The following is a 20,055-nucleotide window of genomic DNA, read 5'->3' on the forward strand; positions in this document are numbered from 1 at the left end:
ACAATCGTAATGACCCACGCAAAAAAGAGTTGCAAAATGTATGTTTTTTTTTCCATTACCCCCAAAAAAAGTTAATAAAAGTCAATCAATAAATACCCAAAATGGTGCTATTAAAAAATACAACTTATCCCGCAAAAAACAAATGACCTGGCAGGGGAGATACCATGATCACTAATGTGAGATTGGGACTTTCTTGCCAGGTTCTTGCTCCTCGACCTTTGGCTTAGACCATGTGTAGTAGGGTCCGTATCTGAGGTTAGTAATCATCTCTGCCGGTGGATTGGTCACCATCGTAGAGGGATGACAGAACGCCAAGGAGAGGGCAGAGAACCACATGGTTGATGCAATCGTTCAGGTAGCTGCAAGGTCCGAGTTGCTAAGTGCCCCAGGAGTGGTGACGCTGGGGTGCCCGAACTCACTGGGGTGGAATCCCACTGAGTGATAGCACATTTGCACGCACTTGTCTTTCACACTTTTGAGCACAGACCTTTATTTTCCCGGCCTTCTGGCTGGGAAATGATGAATTTTTATATCTGGCGAATGTCCACGCCTCACAGCGCACATTCACTTATTTAATATTGTTTTTCACTGTGTGTATGTCACGTTTGTCACAAGGACTTCTGGGATGCGGTCCCCTTCTGGGACCCTCCTGAGGTCTAGGGGGAAAATGTGTGGCCATATGGTTCCGTTTTCCCCTGCCACCCGGCCTCCCTTCTTCTTCTGAGGAGGGGGGTGCAAACCGGATACAGGCTCCTAGGTGGACACTGGGATGGCAGCCCAGGTAGAAGCCTAGGAGTGTTGTTGGGTCTTCCTGAGCTTCAGCGAGGGGGGATCATCGATCCCCGATCCTTTGGGCCTATGGTTCAAAGAGTCGGGGAATGGTTATGCGGGGCCTCTCTCCTTTAGGGTATGTTCACACGATGAGAGGCATTTACGTGTGAAAAGACAGACTGTTAACAGCTGCCTCGTTTCACACGTAAATGCTCCTCCTCGCATTTTGCGAGCCGTCTGAGACGCTCGTAAATCTTGAGCTGTGCTTCATTGAGTTAAATGAAGAACAGCTCAAATTACGTGGCAAAGAAGTGCCCTGCACTTCTTTGCCGAGGCAGTCCATTTACGCGTCGTCGTTTGACAGCTGTCAAACGACGACGCGTAAATTACAGGTTGTCTGCACAGTACGTCGGCAAACCCATTCAAATGAATGGGCAGATGTTTGCCGACGTATTGCAGCCCTATTTTCAGACGTAAAACGAGGCATAATATGCCTCGTTTACGTCTGAAAATAGGTCGTGTGAACCCAGCCTTAGGAGTAGGGCTGCGATAGACCGCATCCTTTGTGCACTTTTTTGTGTGGCACCTCTGCACTTTGGGTGACAAAAAGCACGACTTGTTCAAAAATGCTGCAAAAAATCCTGTCTAATCTGGAAGAGAATGAAAGGGTAGGAGAAGCCATTGGTCTTTGTGAGGGAGCAGATATCTTACAGATAGATGGTCATGTTGGAGAGTCAATTAGCCTACAGTTGTGTGTGTGTATATATATATATATATATGCATATATATATGTATATATAGAGAGAGAGAGGGGTAAATATATATATATATATATATATATATATATATATATATATATATAGAGAGAGAGAGAGAGAGGTAAATGTATATAGAGAGAGAGAGAGTGTAATGGCAGGAAGGAGGTGAAGGGAAAGTGAGCCCTAATCTACCCACCGCCCTGTCCCTGCCTACTTGCAACGACCCGCCCTAGGCGACGGGGTACAACTGGGCGGCGGTCCCTACGCTGTCTAAGTGCACGGGAGAACAAACAGGGAACACGCAAGGGAAGGGGCAGTAGCCCACGGAACGCCACGAGGAAACGGAGCGGTGAATGAGTTGTCAGGACCAGGATGAAGTGGAGTATACCCAAGTGAGCACGGAGGAGGAAGCAAGCCGGAGGCAAAGCAAAGCGGGTTCAGCAGGACAGCAGCAAGGCAGAAGCACGGCAGAAGCAGGCTGGAGCAAGCAGCAGTGGGGCCAGGAATCCAAAAGAATTACAAGCACTGAGGAGGAGAACACAGCAGGTAATAAAGGACAGGGGGCGGAGCTAACTCCGACTGACCAGGCCGCGATAGGCTCTCCCACTCCTGAGCCTGCCACCCTGGTTGGTGGGAGATGGTGTCAGTCGAACAGGTCTGGCCTCAGGTGTGGATTGATTAATCCCAGGAGTATACCTAGATGTAGTACCTGGCAGATCCCTAACAGTACTCCCCCTTTTATGAGGGGCCACCGGACCCTTACTAAGAGGACCCGGTTTAGTAGGGAAGAGAAGGTGGAACCTCCTGATCAATACCCCAGCGTGAACATCACGGGCAGGTACCCAAGTCCTCTCCTCCGGCCCGTACCCTCTCCAATGGACCAGGTACTGGAGGGAGCCCTGGACCATCCTACTGTCAATAATCTTGGCCACCTCGAATTCCACCCCCTCAGGGGTGAGAACGGGAACGGGAGGTTTCCTCGAGGGGGACCAGGACGGGGAGCAGCGTTTAAGGAGGGAGGCATGGAAGACGTCATGTATGCGAAAGGATGGGGGCAGCTCCAGACGGAAGGATACAGGGTTGAGGACTTCAATGATCTTATAAGGCCCAATAAATCGGGGAGCAAACTTCCTGGACGGGACCTTAAGGCGCAAGTTCCTGGACGACAACCAGACCAAATCCCCGACGACAAACCGGGGGTTAGCAGAACGTCTACTATCCGCCTGAATCTTTTGTGCGCTTTGGGACGCCTCTAGGTTCTTCTGAACCTGGGCCCAGACAGTGCACAGTTCCCGATGAACCTCCTCTACCTCAGGATTATTGGAACAACCAGGGGAAACGGAGGAGAACCTTGGGTTAAACCCGAAATTACAGAAAAACGGGGAGACCCCTGACGAGTTACTGACCCGGTTATTCAGGGAAAATTCAGCAAGGGGAAGGAATGAGACCCAATCGAATTGACAGTCAGAGATGAAACACCTTAAATATTGTTCCAGGGACTGGTTAGTCCTCTCCGTTTGGCCATTAGTTTCGGGATGGAAGGCGGAGGAGAAGGACAGATCAATCTCCAACTTTTTACAAAAGGCTCTCCAAAATAAGGAAACAAATTGTACCCCTCTGTCAGAAACGATATTGACTGGGGCCCCATGGAGACGCAGGATGTGTTTCACAAACAAAGAAGCTAACGTCTTGGCGTTAGGTAGCTTCTTAAGGGGCACAAAGTGGCACATCTTGCTGAAGCGGTCTACTACCACCCACACCACCGACTTGCCCTGAGATGGAGGCAAATCGGTGATAAAATCCATGGAGATATGGGTCCAAGGTCTCTGGGGAATGGGCAAGGAACGTAGTAGGCCCGCAGGTCGGGACCTAGGGGTTTTGGACCTAGCGCAAACCTCACAAGCGGCGACGTAAGCCCTAACGTCTTTAGGCAACCCAGGCCACCAATAGTTTCTGGTAATGAGGTGTTTGGTGCCCAAGATGCCAGGATGACCAGATAGAGCGGAGTCATGGTTTTCCCTGAGTACCCTTAGCCGGTATTGCAGGGGAACAAACAGTTTGTCCCCAGGGACGTTCCCGGGAGCAGCACCCTGATCAGCCGCGATATCAGAAGCTAAATCAGAATCCGTGGCAGAAACGATTATACCAGGGGGTAAAATACAAGCAGGATCCTTCTCGGAAGGAGGATTGGCCATGAAACTACGTGACAGGGCATCAGCCTTAATATTCTTGGACCCAGCCCTATAGGTAACCAAGAAATTAAATCTGGTAAAGAATAGTGCCCACCGAGCTTGTCTAGGATTAAGCCTCCGGGCCGATTCTAGGAAAACCAGATTCTTGTGATCTGTAAGGACCGTTACCTGGTGTCTGGCCCCCTCCAGGAAGTGTCGCCACTCTTCAAAAGCCCATTTAATGGCTAGAAGTTCGCGGTTGCCAATATCATAGTTACTCTCCGTTGGCGAAAACTTCCTAGAGAAGTAAGCACAGGGGCGGAGATGGGTGAGGGAGCTGGTACCCTGGGACAAGACGGCCCCCACTCCCACCTCGGATGCGTCAACCTCCACAATAAATGGCTCCTCTTGGTTGGGCTGAATCAGCACGGGGGCCGAGATAAAGCACTTCTTGAGTGTCTCAAAGGCCTGGACGGCCTCAGGGGGCCAATGGAGGACATCAGCACCCTTGCGAGTAAGGTCCGTAAGAGGCTTAGCGACGACCGAGAAGTTGGCAATAAATCTCCTGTAATAGTTGGCAAACCCTAAAAAACACTGTAACGCCTTAAGGGAGGCAGGTTGGACCCATTCCGCCACCGCCTGAACCTTGGCAGGGTCCATGCGGAATTCATGAGGAGTGAGGATTTGCCCTAAAAATGGTATCTCCTGTACCCCAAAGACACATTTTTCAGTCTTAGCAAACAGATTATTCTCCCGAAGGACCTGGAGCACCTTCCTGACATGCTCCACGTGGGAGGACCAGTCCTTGGAAAACACCAGTATGTCATCAAGGTACACAACAAGAAAATTACCCAGGTAATCTCTCAGGATTTCATTAATAAAATTCTGGAAGACAGCAGGAGCATTACACAACCCAAAGGGCATGACCAGGTATTCGAAATGACCCTCGGGTGTGTTGAACGCAGTTTTCCACTCATCCCCCTCTTTGATGCGGATAAGGTTATATGCCCCCCGTAGATCGAACTTAGAAAACCATTGGGCTCCCTGAACCTGATTAAAAAGATCCGGAATCAAAGGAAGTGGGTACTGGTTCCTTACGGTGACCTTATTCAGGTTACGATAATCAATGCACGGCCTAAGACCACCATCCTTCTTCCCCACGAAGAAGAAGCCAGCACCTACAGGAGAAGTCGAGGGGCGAATGAAACCCTTGGCCAGGCATTCTTGGATATACACCCTCATAGCTTCACGTTCAGGACATGAAAGATTAAATATCCTACCCTTAGGAAGCTTGGCACCAGGCACCAAATCGATGGCGCAATCGTAATCTCTATGGGGGGGCAACACCTCGGAGGCCTCCTTAGAAAACACATCGGCGAAGTCCTGAACAAACTCAGGAAGCGTGTTTACCTCCTCCCGGGGAGAAATAGAGTTAACAGAAAGACATGACATAAGACATTCATTACCCCATTTGGTGAGATCCCCAGTATTCCAATCAAACGTGGGATTATGCAACTGCAACCAGGGAAGACCTAATACCAGATCAGACGATAATCCCTGCATCACCAGTACAGAGCACTGCTCCAAATGCATGGAGCCAACCAGGAGTTCAAAAACAGGAGTATGCTGAGTAAAATAACCATTAGCAAGGGGAGTTGAGTCGATACCTACTACAGGGATAGGATAAGGTAAATCAATAAAAGGCATTTTTAGAGACATAGCAAATTCCACAGACATGATATTAGCAGATGAGCCAGAATCCACGAAAGCACTGCCAGTGGCAGACCGGCCAGCAAACGAGACCTGAAAGGGAAGCAAAATTTTATTGCGTTTCACATTAACGGGAAATACCTGTGCGCCCAAGTGACCTCCCCGATGATCACTTAGGCGCGGAAGTTTTCCGGCTTTTTATTCTTGCGCCTGGGACAGGTGTTCAGAAGATGCTTGTCGTCCCCACAGTAGAAGCAGAGACCATTCATTCTGCGAAACTCCCTACGTTGTCGAGGGGACATGGAGGCCCCGAGTTGCATAGGTACCTCCGAGTCCTCCGTGGAGGGGCGAGGAGACGGGACCTCGGGGGGAATCGCAGAAAGGTCAGAGGGGAGCACATTGAAGCGTTCAAGCTGACGTTCCCTGAGACGTCGGTCAAGTCGTACTGCTAGGGCCATAACCTGGTCAAGGGAGTCAGAAGAGGGGTAACTAACCAGCAGATCCTTCAGGGCGTCAGATAATCCTAACCTAAACTGGCACCTTAGGGCCGGATCGTTCCACCGAGAAGCTACGCACCACTTTCTAAAATCAGAACAGTACTCCTCAACCGGTCTGCTACCCTGACGTAAGGTCACCAGCTGACTCTCGGCTAAAGCAGTCCTGTCAGGCTCGTCGTAAATGAGTCCGAGGGCAGAAAAAAAGCGATCAACAGAGGAAAGTTCAGGGGCGTCAGGAGCCAAGGAGAAGGCCCACTCTTGGGGCCCTTCCTGGAGTCGGGATATGATGATACCCACCCGCTGGTTCTCGGAACCTGAGGAGTGGGGTTTAAGGCGGAAATACAGTCTGCAACTCTCCCGGAAGGAGAGAAACGTCTTACGGTCCCCTGAGAACCGGTCAGGTAACTTGAGGTCGGGTTCTAGAGGTGAGGTGAGGGGAACTACTACGGCAGCGTCACCCTGGTTGACCCTCTGGGCCAGGGCCTGGACCTGTAGGGAGAGGCCCTGCATCTGCTGGGTCAGGGTCTCAAGGGGGTCCATGATAGCGTCAACGTAGGGGAAATGGTAGACTAGGTAAGGGGCTTGTAATTATGTAATGGCAGGAAGGAGGTGAAGGGAAAGTGAGCCCTAATCTACCCACCGCCCTGTCCCTGCCTACTTGCAACGACCCGCCCTAGGCGACGGGGTACAACTGGGCGGCGGTCCCTACGCTGTCTAAGTGCACGGGAGAACAAACAGGGAACACGCAAGGGAAGGGGCAGTAGCCCACGGAACGCCACGAGGAAACGGAGCGGTGAATGAGTTGTCAGGACCAGGATGAAGTGGAGTATACCCAAGTGAGCACGGAGGAGGAAGCAAGCCGGAGGCAAAGCAAAGCGGGTTCAGCAGGACAGCAGCAAGGCAGAAGCACGGCAGAATCAGGCTGGAGCAAGCAGCAGTGGGGCCAGGAATCCAAAAGAATTACAAGCACTGAGGAGGAGAACACAGCAGGTAATAAAGGACAGGGGGCGGAGCTAACTCCGACTGACCAGGCCGCGATAGGCTCTTCCACTCCTGAGCCTGCCACCCTGGTTGGTGGGAGATGGTGTCAGTCGAACAGGTCTGGCCTCAGGTGTGGATTGATTAATCCCAGGAGTATACCTAGATGTAGTACCTGGCAGATCCCTAACAGAGAGAGAGGTAAATGTATATATATATATAGAGAGAGAGGTAAATGTATATAGAGAGAGAGAGAAAGAGAGAGAGAGAGAGGGGTAAATGTATATACAGTGAAGGAAATAAGTATTTGATCCCTTGCTGATTTTGTAAGTTTGCCCACTGTCAAAGTCATGAACAGTCTAGAATTTTTAGGCTAGGTTAATTTTACCAGTGAGAGATAGATTATATTTAAAAAAAAACAGAAAATCATATTGTCAAAATTATATATATTTATTTTCATTGTGCACAGAGAAATAAGTATTTGATCCCTTTGGCAAACAAGACTTAATACTTGGTGGCAAAACCCTTGTTGGCAGTTGATGATGAGGTTTGCACACATGTTAGATGGAATTTTGGAGAGAGAGAGAGAGAGAGAGAGAGAAGTGAGAGAGAGAAGAGAGAGAGAGAGAGAGGTATATATATATATATATATATATATAGAGAGAGAGAGAGGTAAATGTATATATATATTTATAGAGAGAGAGAGGTAAATGTATATATATATAGAGAGAGAGAGGTAAATGTATATAGAGAGAGAGAGAGAGATAAATGTATATATAGAGAGAGAGGTAAATGTATAGAGAGAGAGAGGTAAATGTATATATATATATATATATATATATATATATAGAGAGAGAGGTAAATGTATATATATAGAGAGAGAGGTAAATGTATATATATAGAGAGAGAGAGAGAGAGAGAGAGAGAGAGAGAGAGAGAGAGGTAAATGTATATATAGAGAGAGAGGTAAATGTATAGAGAGAGAGAGAGAAAGAGGTAAATGTATATATATATATATATATATATATATATATATAGAGAGAGAGGTAAATGTATATATATAGGGAGAGAGAGAGAGAGGTAAATGTATAGAGAGAGAGAGAGAGAGAGAGAGAGAGAGAGAGAGAGAGAGAGAGAAAGAGGTAAATGTATATAGAGATGTATATATATATATATATATATATGTATATATATAGAGAGAGAGAGAGAGGTAAATGTATATATATATATAGAGAGAGAGAGGTAAATGTATATATATAGAGAGAGAGAGAGAGAGGTAAATGTACATATATATAGAGAGAGGTATATATATATATATATATATAAATATTAATTCCTCCTCCAGACCTAATAGAAGAAGAGCCTCTTTAATCATGACTACATTCATCTCTACAGTCCCTGGGGAGAGAGCAAACAATACAATCAGTGACGGTTAATGCAGCCAGCCCTTGTGGTGAAGTGCTCGGTGAGATAACCCCCAGCCCCTCTCCATTTGCACAGATAAGGTGGGGACAGTGGGTCAATGAAGATTCCTGATAACAGGGACTACGTATCGCCATTCCTTTCTTCTCGTATTTGCATAATTTAATTACTAGGGGGGGGGGGGCAGCATAGAAAACTCCACGTTCGTGTATTGTGTGTGGTAACATGACAAAAACGGAGGTATTTATTAACCGTTCATGCACCAAAGTAACTATAAACAGCCTGGACTAGGAGGAGGCTGATCTCAGTCATGTGGACTACGGACTGGAATCTCCTCTCAGCGCCCAGCTGGTTAATCTCCATAATCCGCCTCACAGTTTCGTGTACTACGCCCCCCGGCGCTGATTGGCTGAGCGGCTGGCCCGGCACACACAGTGAGAGCACACAGAGTGTGCAGCGCTGGTAATGTGGCTGCCTCTCCCTGCTGCTCACTTCTCATAGGCTGAGAGGGGACACAACTTCATATTGTCCCAGCAAGAAAGTCTCAGACTGCAGGGACATGACTGTGATGGATGTCGTCTGCTGCTGCTGAGCCCTGACTACTGGCTGCACGCGTTCCTGGGGACCGGCACCTTGTATTGCATAGAGCTGGATGGATTATGGGATGCTAACCATGACTCAGGTGAGGCACATGTGCTGCTGCCGCCTGCAGATCTGGCCTCAGCTCCACACAGGGAAAGTTCTCTGCCACTTGTACTGATCACACGATTAGAACGAGACTCCTTGGAGGGGACAGGAATTCATTGTCTGCTTTTTTCCTTTTCTTCCTCCTGCTGCTCTCAGATTATGCAAATGAATGTGTGTTGGAAAAGAGCAGAATTTACATAGTTTCTCCTATTTAGCTATTCATTCTAACAAATGTCAAGGAAGAGCTGGGGTTATATATAATGTATATGCATAAAGGTGCTTTACGTGTGATCCATTGCTGTGAATATCTTTGTTGTCTCTTTGTATCATTTGTTAGGCTGCCATCAATCATTGCGAGCTATTGGTTATGAGTGTAAACTCCAATGGCCCCCTCTCGTGTTGTGTCCTTGTTAGATTTCTTTTGACTGTTTGTCATTTTGTATGTTTACTATTGTATGTGGAAAATATTTATAGTATACAAAAAGTTTTTTTTATTATGAATATGAATGCTGGTTTCCAAGCTAATGCCCCCATCTCATATAATCTACATGAAAGTACCCCCAAGGCTATGGTCAAACACTGCAAATAACCTGTAGAAACAAGTGTTTACCCCCTGGGTACAACCGGGTGAGACCCCACGGTATAGTCTACCAGTGAACTACCTAAACGCCATCAAATCTGATGCATTTTTGTGACTGATGGCAAAGTATAAATAGTCCTCGCCACATGGTGCTTTGTGACCACGCTAAAGCTGACCCTAGTCTTCTAATATTGAGCCCTTGCACCAGTCATCTTTGCTTCTGTAACCCCAATACTGTTAGATCCTGTCATTCTGACATGTGGGGCTAATCCTCCAGGAGTCTTGGACCTTCCGCACAAGATCTGGTGTTTATTCACAGACTTGCTGTTGTTTGTGGGATTTTAGGTTGTTTTGAAACATCATGTCCTGGTATATTAGATTTTGTTTCTAGGAAAGAAGTGCATGTATAATGTTTTTGATATAATATACTACACAAATGCTCAAATAGTACATGTGGATGGATGGCAATGTGTATTGAGATGTTTATGATTAATGTTCCTATTACCGGTCATGCCGAGCACTCCCTGGTGACACAAATGTTTATTTGAAAGGGGAATGTGAGCGGTGGCTCCATGTGCTAAAGTATATTAGTTAATTAGTAGCTGGGCATTTACCCTGTAGGAAGCCTGGCAGAGCTTATTGTGTGTGCCGCACGCTGGCTTTGATCGCTTAGGTGGTAAATAGACAAGTTGGGTAACTATGGGAACCTCTGCTGTAGGTTTGTGGGAACAGAATGGAGGCTGCCAGTGGACAATGGGCAGTTTGTTAACATATTTGTGGTGATGATCGTCAGCAAACCAAACAGCGGATTTATGTAGCGGAGTTGCCACTGAAAAGTTCGCTTCGGTCATTTGACAGCTCAGACTTTCTTGTACTGAACATTACTAGTAAATACTGTGCGGACATAGTTTAGGTTGTTATTTAAGGAAGGCTTTGCTGTCATCCGGCTATTCTCCTAGATCCTTCATTGTGTCATAGGCCTAATCTTGCATGGCCAGTTACTGGAAACGCAATGGCACTACCAAAATCCCATCTGTCAGGCCCATTATTGTGTAACGTATAACTGTTCCAAATTGAGGACCCGCCATATATACATTTCTAGAAAGCCTCTCTGATTGTGGACAATTTTGCTTACGTGACTACGTTTCTAGAAACTGCCCTTGAATTTTAGCCTTACCCTATCATGTCATGGTCATTCTTTAGGACCTTCGCTTCTAGCACCTATGTACCCTACATTTATAGTGCTAGGACAGGACTGATGTAGCTTTTTTGCAGTCTGATGGATCCACCAACATGTCCTAATCCTCTCTAGGAGGCTCAAACAGATGACAAAGTGCATAGTCTTCATCAGTTCCATCATGTTTTTTTTTTTTTTATCTTTTGAAGCAAATAGGAGATGGATTGAAAAAAATGACAGTTTAGAGCAAAACGGTGAACTACAAAAGAAAAGTGTGAACTAAGCCTAATCCACCAGATCCTGCTTGTCCAGTGTCCGCCCTTACTGGAAACTAGCAGCAAGTCTACTACTGATCAGTGACCTTGCACACTAAAGACAAGTGTGAACATAGCCTTTAAAAGACTAATCATACTTTGAATGTGGACGTGTTTCAAGGAGACAATGACTTGAATTGATTTTGGCATCATTGTGACCCTTTGACGTGATAAAACCACATAATCTTATTTTTATTATAGTAATGCTCTGGACTGATGGGAGATCTGTAATTTATGATAGATTATAGATTATTTTTGGGCCAGAGAGAGAGGAGTATGTGTTTGTAGTAAAAGGTATATCCATTGAAGTGAAATGAGTTGGTCCTCAGGCGACCTTTGGTAGGGCCATTATTGATCTGTACTCATTAGACCGCAACCATTAGATAGTAACACAAATGATAGCGTTGTTTGGTCTGGTGTCGGGCTGTCAGTACAGTGTATTAGATGTAGACTAGTAACGGGGATTGTTTTGCAATTACCAGCCTGTAGAGGTCAGGCTTGAAGTTTGTAATACCCAGAATTTAGTAATCGTATTCCCCTGTACATACCAGCCTATGTGTGACAATGTGCTGACACTGACAGTTTCTATAAATTATATCATGAACAATAGTCAATGTATGCAGATCGATAGCTGTTCCACATATGTTAACATTATTTACCTGTTCTCAGTGACTGCGTTCCACTGTCCTCCATTCCCTGTCCTGATGAATGGAATCTTTTATGTCATATTTGTTTGGAAAAAAGGCATTTTATTGTTTTTGGGTGGCATGGCATGCTTCATAAAGAGGACCAGTCAGCTCTCCTGACACGTCTGTGATAGTGAATACTTGTACAAATCCCAGTTCTGGAGCATCCTTTCTTAGAACTTGTGCCATAACTACAACGTTCATCTGCATTGTGCCATTATTCTTCCTACAAATGTATGAATAAGTTGACAACCGGTTGTTACCATTCCCCCTTGACAAATGGGTGTGTCCCTACACAGTCTGAAACTGTGACCGCTGATTGGACAGTCAGGCCACACCCACAACTGGTAACACCCACTAGTCAATGTATTAATTAGGCGGAATGGTACAAAGCGGAGTTCTTAGAAAAAATTCTCCAGAATTGATATTTCATGGGCAATACAAATATTTACTAAAACAGACCTGTCTGGAGAGAAGACAGGTCCTCTTTAGGCCTCGTGTACACTTCCTTCACCGTTTTAGCGGCCGTTTTTGACGGATCCGTGTGAGCGTTTTAGCGGCTGTGTGCACTCCGTGTTTCCGAGTGCCGAGCATGGTACTGTCCAGGGTGCTGAAAGAGCAGGGTTGTTGAGCGCTAGTCACTATACAGGTTGCTGAAAGAGTTAATGGGCTGCACTGATCGGCGGTAACTCTTAAAGCACACTGGACAGTGAATAGTTCTGAAGAATGACCATGCTCGGCGCTCGCAAAATACAATTTTAATGAAATAAAAAATACAAAAATCAGTTCATACTTACCCTGAACTCCCTGCATTTTCCTCATGGGATGACGTTTCATCCCATGTCACCGCTGCAGCCAAATGCAGGCTGTAGTGGCGGTCACGCAAGACTGGATGACGTCAGAAGGCCGGCCTCCAGGGATGACTCTTCATCCCACGTGACCGCCTCTGTAGCCAATCACGGGCTGCAGCGGCCACATGGACTGCCGCGTCATACAGGAAGGTCGGACTGGAGGAAGAAGAGGGACTCGTCACCAAGACAACGACCGGGGTACGTATGAACTGCTTTTTTATTTTTTTTATCAGCAGCCTCTTCTTTCTATCAGTGATGGATAGGGAGAAGTGGCTGCCGATTAGTGTAATATCTCCTAATGTACTTCTGCCCACCCGTTGCTAGGCAGCGGCTCCGTCACACACGGTCGGCACACGGATGCCTTCCGTGTGCCTTCAGTTTTTTTGAAGGCCCCATTTACTAGCATGGGCTTCATGGTCACGGAATCTCGGACCAAAGTAGGACATGCTCTTCTTTTGTCGGAACGAAGCAAAAAAAAACTGAAGTGTGCATTGCCCCATTGAAATGAATGAAAAACGGCTAGCACCCTGAAGAAAAAGACTGAAGTGGGCATGAAGCCTAAAAATGATATACTGTAGAAAGGTAGCAATGTTCATTGATAATATGATTCTGGTCATTTTGTGAAATTCTGTCAAGGAAAACAATTGTGTTCCCCACATTAAGCTTTTATAGCTAACCATCCTTTTAATCCGGTCTGTCCTTGACTTTGTTTTCCAATGACGTACAAATGTGTGAATTTCTGGTTAATAACGGTAGTGGCGTGAGTACGTATAAGCAACAAGGAAGACGTCTTTTTCTCTTAGAAGAATATAGATGCTGTTGTATCTTCAGAACTTTATGGCACTGACCAATTGTTTATATAATATTACTGCTGGAGCAGATAACTATTCAAAATGTGGCAGAATTCTGACCTACATGCTGAGCGACAAATTTATTAACTGTTTTATACCCTTTTATTTGTTTTGTTTTTTTATATACACACTCGACAGGTTGGCATGGTTTAAAATGTGACATTGTGCTAAAAATGTGCCAAAAGCTTGGCGCAAAAAACTGTCGTAAACTAAGCCAACCAGGCGTTGGTATAAGGAAGAGAAGAGTGTCTAGCATATCTAGCTAGGTACGCCAATTTTTTCATACAGCATGCACCACTTGTGCCCTGTTGACACTGAGATTTTTGCAGGCAGAAGGAATTTTGAGGCATATTTTGGCCTGCCTGCAATTTCTTGCCATGATTTTAGCTGCATTTCTCTTGGCATTTATGCCCGCGGCCATTGAGCGCTGCGGGGAAAAAAACGCAGTGAAAAATTCTTTCTCTGCCTCCCATTGATTTCAACAGGAGGTCAGAGGCGGAACCGCAGCAGGAAAGAGCATGCCACTTTTTTAAAATGTTTTATTTTAACGCGAGCTGCTAAAAACCGTTGTGGAAAAAAAGCCTTGTTTTCAATGGGAGGTGGTTTCGGCAGTTTTTTTGCTGCTGATTCAGACACGGTTTCAGCGTCAAAATCGGCGTAAAAAAATCTCAGTGTGAACTGGGTCTTATAATTGTGGCACATTTTTTTACTGCCTGAAACTTACACCGTATTAGTAAATATGCCTGCTTGACTATTTATGAAATGTGCTGCTGTTTTCTTTGCTTGTTGTGGTTTAGCAGCCATTGGTGTAATAATAAAAAAAAAAAGGCTTATAAAGAAATGTAGACTATATGAAAATTTTGTGCCGTGCCTCTCTGTGAGTTCTTCAGACAGTGCCAGTACTACAAGCCTTACTCCAAAACTTTGATTTGGGTTAGGCTTCGTTCACATCTGCGCCAGGGTCCCGTTCCGTTGGAGCTTTCCATCGGAACGGGACCCTGACTAGCACAAACGGAAACCAAAGGTTTCCGTTTCCGTCACCATTATTTCAATGGTGACCGATCCGGTGCCAATGGTTTCCGTTTGTCTGCGTTGCTCAAGAGTTCTGACATTTTGACGGAATCAATAGCGTAGTCGACTGAACCCTTGCACAACTAAGACAAACGGAAACCATTGGCACCGGATCGGTCACCATTGGAACCTATGGTTTGCGTCAGTCAGGGCTCCGTTACGACGGAAAGCTCCGACAGAACGTAGCCCTAGCGCAGATGTGAACGAAGCCTAAAAGAAGTCAACCTGCAGGGAGCTTAAACAGTAGTAGGACTGTTACCTCACCTATCAGTCTCCTTTGTTTTGTTTTTTTTAATTCGGCTATCTGCATGACATAAAAATGTAAGAACTATTCCAGATGGTAGAGCTTATTTTACATTGTATAATTAATATTCTGTACATAAGTGCCTTCCTTTTTTTTTAGTCTCCACATACTCGCCCACCCACCATCCACTTGACTTCTTAGGCATACCCGCTCATTACTTGATTGCCCAAGATGGCTCCCTGAGAGGTGGAGTGTGAAATGTTGTCTCTCGATAAGCACATCCCAGCAACCACTTATCGCACCTCCTAACTTTCACTTTTCTCATGAATAGCCTTGTTTCAAAAAAACTCGCTGGTGACAGACTCCCTTTAAAATTTGGGTTTGAGGCGGCTGAATAAACAGCTTGTCTTTCATTTTCCTTTCAGGGGGTTTGAGGAGGTTTCCGAGATTAGCAGTAATGCCTAGCAGTAGAATGAATAGACGGAAGCCACCCAGCAACCAACCAGCTCCAGGGCGTGTTTCTGCAACGTCACAAAGATGACCCACATATGCTCCGCTTGGTGAGGGGTAAACTAGGCCCGGGGCATCTTAGAAAAATAAAATCCTGCCGGCGTCATCTAAGCATTGTCCAAACTTCTGGTGCCAGTGGTTAGGAATAGATTTGAGTACGTTTTACATCATAAACCATTGCTGGACCATATACACAACTTGCTACTCTTCTCTTATTCATGCAGACATACACCTTTTACTTATAAAGATCCTGGACATTTTACAATATAGCGGTGCTCTTCATTTTACGTTTTAGTTGCTTCTAGTCTAGTTGTGAGAGTTGGAATAGCTTACTTCTATTAGAAACCGGTCTATAATACTTGTACAACACTATTTGTGCTGCTATATACAATGGGGTAATTGTTTCATTGCCCAGATGAGCTAACATTATTTCAATAGACATAGCCAGTCCATTGTAGTCCTTATGAAAGAAGGATCTGCCTTCACTGGAGAGTGATTTTGACCGACTTGTCTAGCCATATATTGCCTGTAGAATGGTGTCCGTGCAAGTCGTGCGACCTCCATAGCTAGAGAGAATTCTCACTTTTTTCTTGTTCTCTGAACAAGTGGGTTTACAAAAATAGAACTAGACTATGAATGTTCGTTTTTTTTTTTTTTGGTTTTTTTTTAAACACTGCGGATTTTCCCGCAACGGATTAATTGCGGAAAATCCACAGCGTATTACAGTAGCATCAGTGTGGGTGAGATTTCAACAAACCTCGTCCCCACACTGCGGTAAATACACCACCAAAAAAACGCACATAAACTGACCTGCGGTTGCTTCAACCGCAGCATGTCAATTAATTCTGCGGATATGCAACTCTTCAGTTGCGGGTTTACCTATTGAATTCAATGGGGTGCTTAAACCCGCAACAAAGCAGTGTGTGTTGCGATATTTGCGGTGGGATCACAGCGATGCTCCGCAAAAATTGCAAGTAAGAAAAAAGAAATAAAAATAAAGTTATACTTACACAGAGTTCCCTGCTTCCTCTCCAGTCCGACCTCCCTGGATGACATTGCAAGCCATGTGACCGCTGCAGCCAATCACAGGCTACAGCGGCACATGGCCTGCAACGTCATCCCAGGAGGCCGGACTACGCGCCGAGAAGAGGGAGGGGGTAAGTATGTTTTTTTTTTGTTTTTTTTCCCCGGCGCCGCGTCACAGTGGAAATTCCACCGGAAAAACGCATCACAATGTGGTGCCATTTTCCGGACCGTATTCCCTGCAGTGTTCAGGGCGGATACGCTGCGCAGCTTAACGCAGTATATCCACACTGAATACGTTTTGTGTGTTCCTACCCTTATGGTCTTGAATTTGAATCAGACCAAGGATTCTTCTAGTGTTTATGTGAGGTTCCTCCCAAACTTTAAAAATACTCAGGATAGGTTGTATTCCTGTGAATAGTGTGTGTATCTGAGAGGGGAATTCGATTGTAAGCCCCAATAGGGACAAGGACGTGAATGGTGACTATCTCTGTACAGCGCTGCAAAATTTGTTGGCGCTATAAAAATTAAACGTTTTTTTGTGATTTATGTACACCTTCTTCTCCATCGCTAAAAAAAAGTTTGTTTTCCTCCTAGGTGATTTTTTATTTACCATAGAGATGTTTAGATTTACTGCGACCAATTTTTAACGGGGTCCTGGAAAATTATTTAAAACGTATGAAACCTCTGAAGGGAAGCCCAAAATGAAATGGTGTAAAAAACAAAAAAAAAATAAAAATACAATAATTGTTTTTTAGCCCAGTGATTTACTCCCCCCCCCCCCCCCCCTAATTTATTATCTGCGCTCAATCTTCTGCTTTCATGGATTTTTCTAATCCACATTATCATAAAGTCTTTTGCTGGAAAATCATGCTTTCTGGATTATAGAATGCCATACTAACAGAATTGCTAGGTATATACAGTAGATTGCTGTGGATAAACAAATACAATATTTATACCATAATTCACATGTATCATGGGTTGCCAAATTGTAGTAGACTTTAGAAACCATCACTTATTGTGATACAATTCACGGAGACCACCGTTCATGCCAAAAATGCCCCAGTCCCAATCCTGACCACAATTTGTAGGGTATTTTTTATGACTTGTTTGCTTCTGGTAAGATCGAATAAGATGCAGAGGGCCAGCAAGAAATAAAACCACCTAAAATACATTCCTGACAAAGGGTGGAACATCAAGGCAAAAGTGTTTTGTATTTCTTTTTTCCGGGTAAATGCTGTTTAGTGAAGTCCTAATTGTTTGAGTTCGCAGGACCTGTTGAACCAGTTTATGTAGGCTCCTGAAGTGTGGCAGCAAGAGGAGACATCCGTTGTAAATTATGACACAGACCCGGAGCAAATGTTAGATGTAATGACTTGAGGTTCTATTTCAAAGCAAATTGACAAATGTGATTTGTGAGTCACACCATAGTGGAGGTGAAGCCCTCACCCCGAAGTCGTAAAACTCATGATGTTCAAAGAGTTGAGTTGTGTACCATGCATATTTTCTGTCATGTTAAAATGTAAATGCATTGATTTAGGAAGCTTTGCTTTTCTTCAGCGTGACTCCATTCGGTTTAATTTATTGTGACATTGTAGGCGATGTATGGAATCTAAATCTGTAGGTAGGTGTAACTACCATCATAGTAAGATCTTTTTGTGAACACATTAAGAGTCTTGCGCTGGTGCTCATTCCCATAGCGGTTATGTAAATTATAATACTACTGTGGAATGAATGCGATAGTTTGCTTTTTATTATTTGAAGTGAGCTGTCCTGAAAGCCCCCCCCCCCCCTCTCCCCCTCAAAAGTATTTTGAAACTTTTTGTAAATTTATTTTTTCACCTTTGAAAAGTGCGCTGTTTTTTTTTTGTTTTTTTCTTTTCAGTATAGTAGTAAGTGTCCATGTCACATTCTAAAGAAATAACCGGAAGAAAAAGCAATGACGTCGGCGTTCCAAACTTGGAATGTTGACGTCATTGCTTCTTCTTCCTGTGAATCCTTGAGTGGCGGGGAGCTAGCCCATAAAGACGGTCTGTTGCAATTCTTACGTCCCCGTTAGAAGTGACGGCGGTGCTGTTCCCATCCCTATTTCTATATTATGAAGAGATATGTCATGTCTTATTGAAAAATCGTTCTGTTTGCAGCCACCATAATCCGATCACAAGTCATATCCTAAAAGAATCAGAGCATTTAGACCCGGTCTTACACCTATGGTTTAAACTTTAAAAGGTATAAAGCAGGCCTGGACAAATCGAAGTCTGGTCTAGGAGCCAGCTCCAAAAGTTAGGAGCCAACAACGACACACTGTAGGGCCGAGTCCACATAATCGGGTTACTGAGTGTTTGCAGCCCATATGACCACTGCAGTGTGCTCTCTCTGCCTGGCAGGAGCAGTCTTAGACCATTCCTGCCAGGAAACATTCTGTCAGTGACATCATCCAGCTTCTTGCATTTGGCATCAGGTGACTATAGTGCCCTTTATACACCTTTTTTATTTTGCTGGCTAGAAAGTGCTGCACCCCCTCTATGGAGCCAAGCACCGTAAAAAATGTATACTGTGCAGTATACACTTTACACGACGATGGTCCATAGGTGTCCTATGCAACTGTATGACATAGTTGCAACTGTTTAACGTATACCCCAACATATACGTCAAACCGATGCCATACACACAGTGTAAAAAGAGCTTTAAATGCCCTCATTTAAAGGGGTCTGTCCTTTTTATACATGAGGCCCAGTGTTCTTGCGCAGGGGTCCTCAACTGTCTGTCTACGAATATAACATTCTGATGAGCCAACCTAAACCTTTAGGAGTTATTATGGCCTATAGTGCCATCTGCCATCCATCTTGGAATTCTGCATATTAACACTGCCTGGCTTTCATCATGTAATGCTTCTTTAAACATGAAAGTCACCAAATCCTCTTAACTAAAGTGGCGAGCATAAATTGCACAAACTACATTAAGGTCTTAGTTGTACGTTACATTTCATATTGGTGAGAGAGAGCATTTTTCTTTGCATCTGTGAAATACGTGCTCGCTTTGATGGATGCAGCCTCACTGATTCTGCTACATTTTAATTTCCTTACAAAATACCATATAATGTGTCGGGTTTGGCGCCAGGATTGTGTTTTCTGTTTCCCATAAAATACTGTGCCTTAGAGCAGCAGGGAAATGCCCTAAAATCAAGTGCAGTGTTTGGAAGGTAACCAAGACTTGCAGATGATTCATCAACAATGAGTCATGTTCATGAAGGTTAACTTTTTACATTTATCTCATCTCAGTAAAAACTGTATAATGGCCGTTATCAGTTTTATTTTTTTGGATCTGCATTGTTTAGGAAAGACAATTTTGTTGCTTAAAGAGGCTCTGTCACCAGATTTTGCAACCCCTATCTGCTATTGCAGCAGATCGGCGCTGCAATGGAGATTACAGTAACGTTTTTATTTTTAAAAAACGAGCATTTTTGGCCAAGTTATGACCATTTTTGTAGTTATGCAAATGAGGCTTGCAAAAGTCCAAGTGGGTGTGTTTAAAAGTAAAAGTCCAAGTGGGCGTGTATTATGTGCGTACATCGGGGCGTTTTTAATACTTTTACTAGCTGGGCGTTCTGATGAGAAGTATCATCCACTTCTCTTCAGAACGCCCAGCTTCTGCCAGATCACGCTGTGTCGTCACTCACAGGTCCTGCATCGTGTCAGACGAGCGAGGACACATCGGCACCAGAGGCTACAGTTGATTCTGCAGCAGCATCAAC

At 44.8% G+C, this 20,055-nt stretch overlaps 1 protein-coding gene across 2 annotated transcripts in view; it reads left to right on the forward strand.

Annotated features, from left to right (window-relative positions):
- Positions 1 to 20,055, forward strand: part of MID1 (midline 1) — a 349,475-nt gene that overhangs the window by 144,848 nt on the left and 184,572 nt on the right. The window contains exon 1 of one of the 2 annotated variants that reach the window (XM_075853964.1): positions 8,766 to 8,989. The exons of the other annotated variant lie outside the window; for it this stretch is intronic. The gene's annotated coding sequence lies outside the window, so the exon portion shown is untranslated. Of the gene's footprint in view, positions 1 to 8,765; positions 8,990 to 20,055 lie in introns of those variants that run through there. 2 annotated transcript variants of the gene reach the window in all.

This window comes from Rhinoderma darwinii, chromosome 2 (assembly GCF_050947455.1).
Source record: "Rhinoderma darwinii isolate aRhiDar2 chromosome 2, aRhiDar2.hap1, whole genome shotgun sequence".
Taxonomy (NCBI): Eukaryota; Metazoa; Chordata; class Amphibia; order Anura; family Rhinodermatidae; genus Rhinoderma; species Rhinoderma darwinii.